General features: G+C 56.0%; 1 long non-coding RNA gene across 1 annotated transcript; it reads right to left on the bottom strand.

Moving 5' to 3' along the window:
• Nucleotides 1-269: 269 nt before the first annotated feature.
• LOC140699703 (uncharacterized) lies at nucleotides 270-1,935 on the bottom strand. Its single transcript, XR_012077947.1, has 3 exons — nucleotides 1,804-1,935; nucleotides 1,402-1,489; nucleotides 270-719 (listed from the first exon to the last, which is right to left on the bottom strand). It is a non-coding gene; the product is annotated as an uncharacterized lncRNA (long non-coding RNA).
• Nucleotides 1,936-12,364: the final 10,429 nt, after the last annotated feature.

Genomic DNA, 12,364 nt, shown 5'->3' with positions numbered 1-12,364 from the left:
CCAGTGCCCAGCCTGGGCCCTGAGTGGGAGCTCTGGGCACTCTGACTAAGTCGCCCCCAGGCACCCGAGCAGTGTCTGACCCAGAAACACATCCAGTGCGGTGCTAAGTGGCCATGCAGGGTGAGCTGTGCAGTGCGTGGTCCCTTCTAAGAAACACGCCCACCTTTCCTCTGGTACAGCAGGCGGAGTGGGCTGCCGGGACGATGCCACCAAAGTGAGATGATGCTGAGTCTGACTTTTGTTTGTATGCTTTCCTGCATTGTTAAATTGTTTTTACAATGTTAATTTTTATTATTCCACAAATCTGTAGAATTATTCCCACTTTTGAAAAATAAAAGAAAGCCTCGTGTGAGATGTTTCCACCTCTGATTCTCGAAGGCCCAGGAGGGTCTCTGCACATCCTCTCCTGCCCCGGCCTACCTGGCTTGTCCCCACAGGTGAGTTTTCCAAGACAAGGGGGCTTCTGGACACACATCTGTCCTCAGAGCCAAAGGAAAGACAGCAGGTGCCCAGGACAACACAGCTCAGTTGCCAGGTAACGGTGGTCACCATGGCAACATTGCCTCCTTGGAGGGAGCAGAAGCCTCGGCACCCCCACCTGCAGACGAAGGGCGGGGAAGGCAGTGGCAGGAGCTCTTCCTTGACCACCTGGCCATCCTTCCCCTGGGCCTTTTCTTTGCCTCTTCCTCTCCTGAGCTCTTCCTCCCTCTGGTGAGGGGCTGTGGGATGAGACACAGGTCACAAGGTCTGGTGTGGCCCAGGGGCCAGGCTCTGGGATCCGCCCCGCTGCTCCCACTTCCACTGACTCCCTTGTGCCCTGTCCTGAGCTTCAGTGTCCCCATCTGCCAAATGGGGTGGTGACAGCTACTCTTCCCTCCCCATTCACAGTGTCTGTCCCGTCCAGGTCTGCACTTGGCTGGGCATCCCCAGCTGCCTGGCATGGCGCTAGGCACACAACCAGGGGCAAGTTACAAGGGTATCATGGAAATTTGCAGGGCCAGGAGGCAGGAGAGCTGGGTTGGGGGCCAGTTCTGTGGTTCAGAGGCTGGGTGACCTTAGCCAGTCCCTTGGTCTCTCTGGGCCTCAGTTTCCCTGTGTGACAGGGTGCAGGCTTCCTTTGCTTGCATCCTCAAGGACTGCTTAGAGACAGCAAAGAGATGGTCTGTGGCTGACCCTGGGGGGCGCAGCCAGGGCACTCCTGTAGCCCAGGGGCTGGGGGTGCGCTCAGCTCTCTGCCTGTTTCTGGGTGATTGTTCTCTCCCTTACATTCGGCCCCACCACCGCCCAGCTTTGTTTCCTAGGTATTTAATTACACAGATTACCATCACTCCCATCATCAAAGTCAGCATGTCCCTTGGGTTTCAGGACCAGGTGGCCTCGCCCTGACAGTTCTCCACTTACATACTGTGCTGTGTGACTTGGGGCCAGATCCTTGGCCTCTCTGTGCCTCTGTCTCCTGGCATCAGGTGGAGGTAGTCAGAGCACACTCCTGGAGGACAAGCGGTCAGGATAAGGGGTGCCCAGCCCCGCCAGCACTGGGCACGCTGATGACAAACCGAGGAGCTCTGTTTGGGGTCAGACCTCTCCACCCCTCGGAGCCTGTTTCCTCATCTGTGGCCGGAGATTAAGATCAGCCATTTCATCACAAGATTAAGGGGCAGCTAGGCCCGCTGACACACAGCGCTGGCACGTGGTGACCCCTCAGTGGGGCAGGTGTCATCCTGGGGGGCTCAGCACACCCCTCCTGCTGCCTCTCCCTTTTGTTTGCTCTGCATCCTCCCAACCCATCCTGCTCCAGCTCACCCGGTGTTCCCAGAGTGTCAGCTTCATGTTAGGTCTTTGGGGGTCCAGCCACCTCCAGCCCCTCTTGGGTGGCTGATCCCAGGAAGGGCTGCTGGGGCCCAGCTCCCACCGGTGGAGGGGGATGTGTGAAGCTGCCGGGCTTCCCTCGGCCCCTACTAGTTGCCATGGAAACCTCCTAGCAACCACTCAAACAGGCCTTGTGCTCAGGCCCAGCGCAGCGCAGCTTGCCTGTCACTGGGGCCAGCCAGGGTCACTTGGGCAGCTGGGGGTCAGGCCGAGGACAGAGACCCCTGGGGCCACCGGGTCCGCCTTCCGTGTACTTCATTGTAAACAACAGGTTGCCCTGTCGCTGTGCTTCTCGGGGCCTCTCTTGGCAGCTCTGAGGGTCATGGGAACCTCCATTCCTGCAGGATGGGCCAGCAGTCCTGCGTGACCCCTGCCTGAACCCCATTTGACCCCTGCTTGAGGGGGTCAAGCCTGTTTCCTGCCATTTGGTGTTTACCGGATGTCATTAGGCTTGTGGCTGAGGAAATGGGTCGTGAGAAGCAGATTCTCTCCCAGAGCTCATCCTTCCTCCCCAACCCTGTCTTCCTCCACCCTGTCCTCCCCCCAACCCCATCCTCTCTCCAACTCTGTTCTCCCCCAACCCTGTCCTCCCCCACCCCCGTCACCCCCCACCCCATCCTCACCCCACCCCGACGTCTCCCCGCCCTGTCCTCCCCCAACCTCATCCTCTCCTCCGCCTTATCCTCCCTCAACCCCGTCCTCTACCCACCCCGTACTGCCCACAACCCCATCCTCACCCCCACCCCTGTCCTACCCCACCCTGTCCTCCCCCCACCTGGCTCCATGTCCACGGTCTTTTCCATTTAGTGTTATGAGGAGGCGATAGCTCCGTACACACACACACACACACACACACACACACACACAGATATACACAGAGAGACACAGGGACACGCATACACCTATACACACACACACACACACACACACACACACTATAGATTTACACAGATACACATTTGTATAGTCCCCTCCCCCTGCCTGGGGTTCCACTGAATCCAGCATTTAAAGGGACTTGCTGGAGGGGCTCCCTTGAAGGAGCATCAGCCCGTTCGAGTCCCTGACTCCTCAGAAACCATCCAGAGAGCTGCCCCCTTGGCCCTCTCCCCTGCGTCCTCACCCCACTCCCACCCGGCAGCCCCCTCCGGTCCTAGCTGGCCCCTCTGCAGCCCCTGAGGATGCAAACCCCACAGTGGCTGTCGCTGCTCCTGCCCTCACGCCCACAGCGGCGGGCTCACACTGGGCCTGCCCTCCTCCCTGGGGGCCTGAGGGAGCAGCAGCCGGGGCTGGGGCTGCGGTGGCCGGACCACTGGGTCAGAGGCCAGACTCTGCTAAAGGGGAGAGCAGCTTCTGGGCCTCCCCGGGGACGTCAGGGAAGGAGGGCAGTGCAGACACCTGGGGGCTGGCCTCAGGCTGACTGGAGGGACGGGGCTTCCTTCATTCCTTTTTAAAGAACAGGGTCATGGCAGCGTAATTCCAGTTGTCGCTGTGGGCAGCCTCAGCGTCACTCCCTCACTGTTGCACCCACAAGCCTGGGGTGAGGGAGTGTATGTGTGTGCATCCGGGGTGTGAGCGTGTGACTGTGGGAAGTGTCTGTGTCTCAGCACCGCGTGTACGTGGCGTGTGTGGCGTGTCACAGAACACATGCGCGTGTGTAGTGTGTGTGTCTGTGTGGTGCATGTGCCTATGTGTGCTGTGTGCGCATGTGTGTGTATGTGCGAAGTGTGTGCATGCCTGTGCATGCCTGTGGAGCGTGGAGGTGGGGTCAGATGCAGGAGGGAGATGCAGAGGCAGGGGGGGCTGTGAGAACAGGAAGTGGCTGTGTGGGCAGGGCCCCCAGGAAGACTGTCTCCCAGTCTGAGCCTTGATGGTCCCTGTCCCGGTTTTTGTTTCCCAGGTGGAAGGGTGAGTGTGTGTGGGATGGAAGTTTCTAGAACCAGAGGTCAGAACCTCTCCTGCCCACTCTTCCTCTTCCCATCTCTTGGTCCAGGTGACAGGGTGGGTATGGTGAAGGTTTTGAGGTGGCCCGAGTGTGTGCCCGCGGTCAGCGGGCTGGGGAATCAGGGCCCCTGTGTCCCTTGGCCAGATACCTCCGTACACTTTCAGCCCAGCTCCCGCCGCTCCTCCCGCGAGCTGTCATGTGGGGCCTTGCCCACACTGTCCTCTGCACCTGGGCTGCCTTCTCCCTCCTCCTGTAGTGAGCCCACCAGCCAGTAGGTAGGGCTGGGGTGGGGGACGCAGCTGAGCCGTGCTCGGAGCCCTGGGAGACTTGGGGTGATACACAGGGGACTGGCGGTCATGCCTGGGGCAGGGAGGCTGGAGGTCCAAGAGTGCTCAAGTCTGAAGGAGAGACCCCCTCCCTGTGCCTTGGGCGGCACAGACACGGAAGGGCGGGCCAGGCCCCACAGCCGCCAGCCCGGGACCAGGTCTCAGGGTCCCCTTCCCAGCCTGGCCCGGGGGACACCACGGCTGATCCGGGTTCAGAGAGGCCCCGCCCTCAGATGCGTGCCAGTGATGCTTGCGGCTGGAGCCTGTGTGTGGATGGTGGGAGTTCTCAGTCTCTGTGTAGCACAAAGCAATTCCTCGTCACATGTCATACATGTGTAGCATGTGGCACACACGCATGCCCATGTACATATATGTCACGTGGCCGACATACACATGCATGTATGTATATATCACATGGTGTGTGTGTGTGCGCGCACGCGTGTGTTCCCTACTGGTTCTGTTTCTCGGGAAGACGGGACTCACACAGTTGCCTTAGGTCTTCAACTGCTTGGGTTGCTACAAGGAAACCCCGCAGGAGGGAGGCTCACACAGTCGACCGCTATTTTCTCACACTTCCGGAAGCTGGAAGTCTGAGGCCAGGGCACCGGCGCGGTGGGCTTCTGGTGAGGAATCCCTCCTTGGTTTGCAGAAAGCCACCTTCTCATGGTGTCCCCACGTGCAGGAGAGAGAAATCTGGTCTCTCTCTTCTTTGAAGGGCACCGTTCCCATCATGGAGGCCCCACCCTCACGACCTCGTGTAACTCTGATCACCCCCCGAAGACCCCCATCTCGCAAACCATCGCATCGGGAGGAAGGGTTTCAGCATAAGAATTCTGGGGGAAATAGGAACATTCAGTCCATAATGTGAGTGATATTTTCCTTCTAAACCCATCTTCATTTATTCACTCATTTCTTATTTTGCTATAACACAAACTGCATCCCCCCCCAGCACCTTCCCGACGCAGGGGATGTCCCGCAGCTGCCGTCCCCACAGACACTCCACTGCTCGCTCCTGCTTCGCGCAACTGGAGTCGTGCAGCAGTCTTCTCTGTCTGAATTCTTTTGTTCAACGTTATGTTCAAAAGAGCCAACCTTTTTCTTTAACAGAGCAGTTCTTTTCTCCCTTTTGCTGTGGCGTTCCGCGGCATGAATACCCCGTGATTACTCATCCCCCTCCTATTGATGGACACTGGGCTTGCTTTCAGTTTTCGGCTTTTGGAAAAAAGGTGCCATGAATACACCTCTCTATGCATTTTGGTGGGCATGTGACCTCATTGCTTTGGTGGTGACTTTAGGAGGGGAACTGTGGGGTCAGAGGGTAGAATTATATTTAGCTTTAGAAGAGATTTCCAAACCTTTTTTGTAAAAGCAGTCATTTGGCATCTTAGAAAAATCGGCTTTACGTTTTAGAGCTGGTTTAGATTTACAGTAAAATTAAGAAGCGTGTTCAGAGCATTCCCACACACCCGGCACCCAGTCTCCCCCAGCCATCAGCAGCTCACATCAGCGTGGAGCGTTTATCACGATTACTGACCCGGCATTGATACCAGTCTCATTAGCGAAGTCCACACTTGACTCCAGTTTCCTTTGGTTTTCCCCCGTGTCTTTTTTTCTGTTCCAGGATCCCCTCTGGGATACAACGTCACACGCGGCTGTCATGTCTCCTCAGGCCCTCTGGGCTGTGGCAGCCTTGGTTTAACCATCTTTTCTTGTTTAATGTTACTTTAAAAAATTGAGATCCCTGTAGATTTGCAGGCAGTCGCAACAACACGGAGGGCTCCTCTGTGCTTTACACCCGGTTTCCTCCCATGGCAACATTTTGTGAAACAAGAGCGGGGTACCAGGACGAGGACGCAGACACCAATACCGCCCCCCACCCCGACCTGATTGGATGTCCTGTTTTACTTGCACTCATTTGTGTGTGTGTGTAATTCTGTGCAACTTCATCACCTGTGTTGGTGCCTGGCCACTGCCACGGCCAGGAATGAACGTCCTTAGCGTCACAAGGATACACCAAGGTTGCCTTTTTATAGCCACACCCACCTGCCCCCTCCTTCATCCTGCATCCCTGGCAACTACTGACCTGCCCTCCATTTCCAAATTTTGTCATTTCAAAAATGTTGTATAAATGGAGTCACACAGTATGTAAACTTTTGAGATTGCTTATTTTTCACTCAGCATAATTTTCCAGAGATTCTTCCCAGCCATTTCCTGTTTCACTGGTTCCTTCCTCTTTTACTGCTGAGTAGAATTCCCCAGGACGGATGGGGCCGTTTGTTTGATTGTTCATCTCGGGAAGAACATCTGGGCCGATTCTTGTTTGAGGCCATTGCAAATAGAGCTGCTGCGAACACTTACGTACAGGTTTTTGCACGAACATACATTTTCATTTCTCTGAGATGAGTGACCAGGAGCGCAAGTGCTGAGTCGTACAGCAGTGGCGTTTTAGTTTTTAAGAAACTGCCAAACTACCTTTCAGAACAGCTGTGCCCTGACACTTGCACCAGCAGTGTCGGGTTTCTTCCCATCCTCGCCAGCGTTTGGCGTTGTCACTATTTCTAGTCTGAGTCGTCCTGATCGGTGTACATGAGCCGTGTGGTCTTGCGTTAATTACTAAACTTGTTGGAGACCCACTTCCTCCTTGTGAGCCAGCGGATGGGGCGCTGTGAATTCTAAACAAGCAAACACGTGTCAGGAACTTAGAACAATGGCTGGTATGTTGTCAGTGCTTGAAACACTTTCATTATTGTTATTATTAGATTGAACCAGGTGAAATTGACAACACATTTTTGACCTACAAAAGCAGCAATTGTATGTGATTCACCTAATACTGTTATTTTTGCTAGGGAGCAAAGGTGCAGGGTCATGTTCACTCCAAGGGGACCTGGCCACCCTCCGTCCAGCCCCCTGGGGTGGGGCGGGGATGGGACCCCACCCAGCTGTCCGTGGGTGCCCAGCACGGCCCACAGAGGGGGCTCAGCGAGGAAGAATGTCAAGGGGCATCGTTCATGCAGGGCTCCGCTGCTTCCAGAACTCACTCTCCCCCACCGTGTCAGTGGCAAATGGAAACAACCTCCTAAGGGAGGCACAAGACAGTCTGCATTTGACAGGAGGGGAGGCTGAGGCTCAGGGAAGGTCCCTGGGTGAGTGGGGACAGAGTCCCTTGTGGGGGCCCCTCGGCGGGATGGCAGCCACATTTCTCCCTCCAGCTTCCGCCGCGAGGCCTCCAGGAAGCAGCAGAGGGCAGCTGCTGTCGGAGCAAGCACCTCGGAAGACAGGAGAGCGTCTGGGGGATCTCCCCTCCTTCCAGGTGGGAGCAGCCAGGATGAGGGCCAGCTCATCTGTCTGGACCTTGGGGTCCACCCCTCTCCACGGCCTCCCTGCTGGCCTCTGGGGAACCAGGATGGGACCTGCTTTTGGAAGCCATTCAGGAGTGGGGCTTAATGCCCTCTGATTGTCATGCCAATTGCCAGGCTTTGCTGATTACCATACTTGCATGTTAATCCTGCCCGGGGCAGAGGTGGGCAGGAGGCTGGTTTGGGAGCCTTGGAAAGGGATGGAAAAGGAACTTGTTTTGTCTGACTCTGTCAAAGCAAAGGAACGGGGCAGAGGAGAGGCTGGGCCCTGCTGGGTGGGAGGGGCCGGTTGTCTGTGGGAGCCCCAGGAAGATGGGGCACAGGCTGTACCTGGTGGGCTCTGAGAGGGGAGGGTGTCCAGGGGGTGGTGACTGACATACACAGGGCCCACAGGGGTGGGGGGCCGCCATTAGTTCTTTTTTTTTCCTTTTTTTGGAGGGGGGAGGTAATTAGGTATGTGTGTATTTTTGTATGTATTTTAATGGAGGTACTGGGATTGAACCCAGGACCTCATGCATGCTAAGCACACACTCTACCACTGAGCTACATTCTACCCCTGCCCCACCCCACCACCAGTCAGGTCTTGAGAGGGTTAAATGAGAGCGTTTGGAACACCTCGTGCAGTTGTCAGCTGCCATTGGCCTGGGTGAGCTCAGGTCAGGTGAGGGAGAGAAATGAGGCATGATGGGTGGATCCCACAGCGAGTCCCTGTGAGATGGGGCAGGGGCTGCTGGCTGGGCATCCAGACATAGCCCTGGGGGACTGCCATGGGGCAGCCTGAGCTGGCCTCCTAGACTCAGGAGGGTGAGGGTTTCTAATGCTCGCTTGGCAGGTGGAGCCCCTGAGCCCCTGGGGAGGGGTCGCACGTGCAGTCGGTCACAGAGCAGGTGGGTGTGAGAACCCAGGCTTCAACCCAGGGCGGCTTCCCAGCTCTACCGAAGTGAAGATTCCGGTTGGCCTGAGACAGCACCCCTTCCCTCTCAGGGGGTCCTGGCCCCATGGTTTCTCCCTGGGGAGGCTTCTGTGGTGGGGGCCACCTTGGCTTGGGGGCTGTGGAATAAGCAAACGAGAATCCTGGGGCTTCCTATTCTGGGGCCCTTGGATGTGAACTATTGTGCTGTGTGGGCGGGGCTGAAGGAAACCGTGATGGGGGAAGGGGGCAGTGCTGAGCCCACCATCCTGGGCCACCAGTGCCTTTGTCCCCTGCTGATCTGATTCCTTCTACCCCCAGGTTGTCGACTCTCCTGGCAGCAGAGGCAGGTGGGAGGTGACACCCTCTTCCCTGGAGGCACAGGGGGCACACAGCACCCCCTCCTCCACTGTCTGCCAGCTCAGCATCCTACCCTGACCCCTCGATTAGTAACCTGGGGCCACTTAAATGACAGACATTTACTGTCTCACAATCTGGGGGCCAGAGTCCCAGGTCGAGGTGTCGGCAGGCAGGGCGGTTCCTTCCCGGCTCTTCCCTGCTTCCGGGGGCCTCAGGTGTTCCTTGGCTGTCAGCGGGCAGCTCCTGCCGTGTCTTCACATGGTTTTCCCTGTGTCTGCTCTCACTGGGGCCCACCCTAATGACCTCATCTTAACTTGATTGTCTGCAAAGACCCTGTTTCCAAATAGAGTCTGTTCACAGGCACTGGGGGTGAGGACTGCAACGGCTTCTGCGGGGGCCCAAACCAAGCACGACACCCTCCTTTGTGCCCCTGACCCTGAGCGCCTCTGCTGGCTGGAAGCTTCCTCCCAGTCTGTTTGCAAAGCCCCCTCGCCTGGGCTCGCCTTCCTCTCCCACAGCCCCTTCTCTGCCCCTCTCCACAGTGTGTGTTCCAGGGCTGTGTCCTGGCCACTTCCGTTCCTGGGCCATCCTGGGCTCTCCATGCCTCCCGGCATCTCTCCATGGTGACTCTCTAATCCGGCATGTGGCCCGGACCCTCCCATGACCCACACCCATCACCCGGCCCTGGCGTCCCCCTACGAGGCCCATGGGCCCCTCAGCACATCCCAGTCGGAGCTTGTCACCTTCCCTGGTGGTGTCATTTCAGCCACCCAAGTGGGACATCTGGGCATTGTGGTCGACCTTTCTGTCCCTCCCCCCTCTCCCCCCGAGTCCTCCTCCTCAGCAGCCCCTTGGACCCATCCCTGCTCAGGCCTCTCTGTCTTCCCGGACCCCTGCCTCTGCTTCCTGCTGGGTCTGCAGCTTCTGTCCTCTTTCCCACGTCAGCAGCACGGCCAGGGCCTGGGTCCGCTCAGACGGTGCTGGTGATGGGGCCACAGGCAGGAGGAGGGCGGGGGTCCTGCTGCCTCTGGGTGGAAGGTCTCATTTTTCCAAATCTTGCTTTTAAAAACTGTTTTCCACCTTCTGATCCTCTTAAGGTTGCCACCAAGAAGTCCAATACTTGAAAATGTTTTGTGCCCCTAAAAGGGCAAGAGACATTTTAATGGGGCTTGACAAATGTTTGTTGAGTGGGACTAGGAGACGGGGAGGGAGGGAAGGAAACCCCAGGGTGACCAGAGGGGTGAGGAAGAGCCCTGTAGCCCAGTGTCTCGGGAGAGCTGGCAGCGAGGCCAGGCGGGTGGGCACAGTGCACAGCCGTCGTGGGGGTGGCGGGAGCCAGTCCTATGACACTTGGCCCCTTTGCCGGGCACGAGGACCAGCCCCTCTGCCCCAGGACGCTCGGCTGCCCGTCTTAAAGGCACCTACAGGAACCAGGCCCCTGGGGTTTTGAGTTTGGGGCTTCAGATGCCCCGAGAGGGTTTCCAGAAATCAGGATTAAAACATGGTCCAAAAGAGCGAGTCAGCCTCGGGGTCGGGGAGCAGAGCCTGTCTGAGAAACTTCCTGAGGCAGCGTGACACGGGCTGTCGGCGGCGGGGAGAGGGGCATGTCTCATTCTGACATTCCATTTTAACAATAATCAAAGTAGTCTAATTAAAGTCTCCATGCTCCCTTTGAAATACTAGCAATTATAAAGATGAATAATTGCATAATAAATATTAATTTGCATCATGGTAATGAGGCCCAGAAGCCTCCTGCTGTTAAGTAAGAATTTAGCTCATTCTCTCCTGGTGGGGGGGGTGTCTCCCAGCCCGAGAGGGACAGGCAGGGGTGGGGAGGCCCACCCTGCCCTGTGGTCCTCTCACCCAATGGGCCCAGTGAAGTGTTCCGTGCTTCCCTCTTCCAGGCTCCAGTTTTCCCAAACTGACAATGACCGATGGTCAACTCCAGCCGCCCACGAGGTGACCGGAAGTTTTTGAGATTGTTATACTATGTTTAAGGCCCTGATAAAAGAACTTTTGTTCTTTCCACCTATTGAGATATGGGCAAGACATTGGGGCTTATCTGTGAGTTAACCTGAATTTTATGCCAACTAAAACAGCCTGTGTGTGGCCTATCAAACATACACTGTCCATCTGCTTCAATTATTAAAGTAATTAATTATAAAAAGGGCACATAAAGAAGGTCTGTGTTCAATGTAAAGAGCAAAGGCCCTTCTTCCTAGGACACCAAGCTGGCCCTCCTTTGAGGATGACTCCCTTTTCTGCCAAGGTCATCCTGACTCCCTGTGCACGTGCTAGTCTGTTTTTTTAAAACTTGAAGGAATGTATCCCTGACTTATTAGTGTTCTTTGCTCTGACCTGACACAAAACTGCGCTGAAGGCCCTGCTGCTCTGGAGCAGCGCCTCGGAGCCACCTGGGGAGCGGGCTTCCAGGCTAGTCCTCAGTTCGGCTTAAGTAAAACTCGTCTCTATTACTGGTTGTTTATTGGTTATTTTTGTCAACACCCTGCATCCAGAATCCTCAACAGTCAGCAAAGCTGCCTGAGAATTCCACGGCTGTGAAATCCTCTCCATCTGAGACAGCCCCCTCCCCACCACCCCTCCGTGACTGCCCACCCCCCTTCCCCGCATGCTCACACTGTATCGAGGTCTCTGGTTTGTTGACCTGGCCTCTACACCGGGGCGGGGGCTCTCCGGGGACAGAGACTGAACCATCTTGCTCACGGCTGTACCCCAGGCCCCAGAACTGTGCCCGGTGTTTAGAACACAGCAAGTATTTGTTGAACAAGCCAGGATGTCCCTCTGCCTGTACACAGCACTTTGCAGTTTCCGGAACTGGTCATCTTCCTCCCTTGCAAATCAAAACTGACAACTTGCCTAAAATAAAACTTACCCAAACAACCATGTCAACAAAAAACACCACCCCGTCTACTCCCAATCTCCCAAGCAGGTGAAACAGAGACTTTCATGTAAACTGCTGCTGCTCCTAATATTACCCCTGGCTTTCGATGTGTGTATGCAACCTTTGCCGACGTGATCATCATGGAAGGAAACTGCTGTGTTTCCACCATGAACAGTGAGCCCAGCACGCTTGGCAATCTTGGGCCTTGGTTTTTCCTTTAAGTATCTGTTGTGGTTTTTATTTGGTGAGCCAACTTTCCTAAGTCTGGGCTCCCTTGGCCCTGCAAACTTCTTTGGAAGTCCGTGGTTTCTTGGATAGTTTCAGATGTTGGAGGTTCCCTGGAGAAGCCACCAGATTCTGCTCTGGGCGCTGACATGCTGCCCCAGAAGCACGTCTCATACGGCTTCTTGGTGCACAGTTCACCTCCCTCCACTCCTGGGGGTCTCATGCAGCGAGAGAAGTGCAGCAACCCTGGCTGTGTGTGTGTGTGTGTGTGTGTGTGTGTGTGTCTTTGTGTGTGTGTGTGTGTATTTCGGTATCCGGAAGCTGGTTCCCACGGCCTGACAGGCTCTCTGCTGGGTGGCAGGTGACAGGCAATCTGCTTCTCTTCTGATGTTTGTTACTTTTGTTTGTCTGTTTGCTTTGAGGATTCTGTTGTCTTCTGACATCGGTGACACCCGTCACTTGGTTACCAGGTCC

Source organism: Vicugna pacos, chromosome 11 (assembly GCF_048564905.1).
Source record: "Vicugna pacos chromosome 11, VicPac4, whole genome shotgun sequence".
Classification (NCBI taxonomy): domain Eukaryota; kingdom Metazoa; phylum Chordata; class Mammalia; order Artiodactyla; family Camelidae; genus Vicugna; species Vicugna pacos.
The sequence above is the reverse complement of the archived record's forward strand: the minus strand, read 5'-3'. Positions and strand labels throughout refer to the sequence as shown.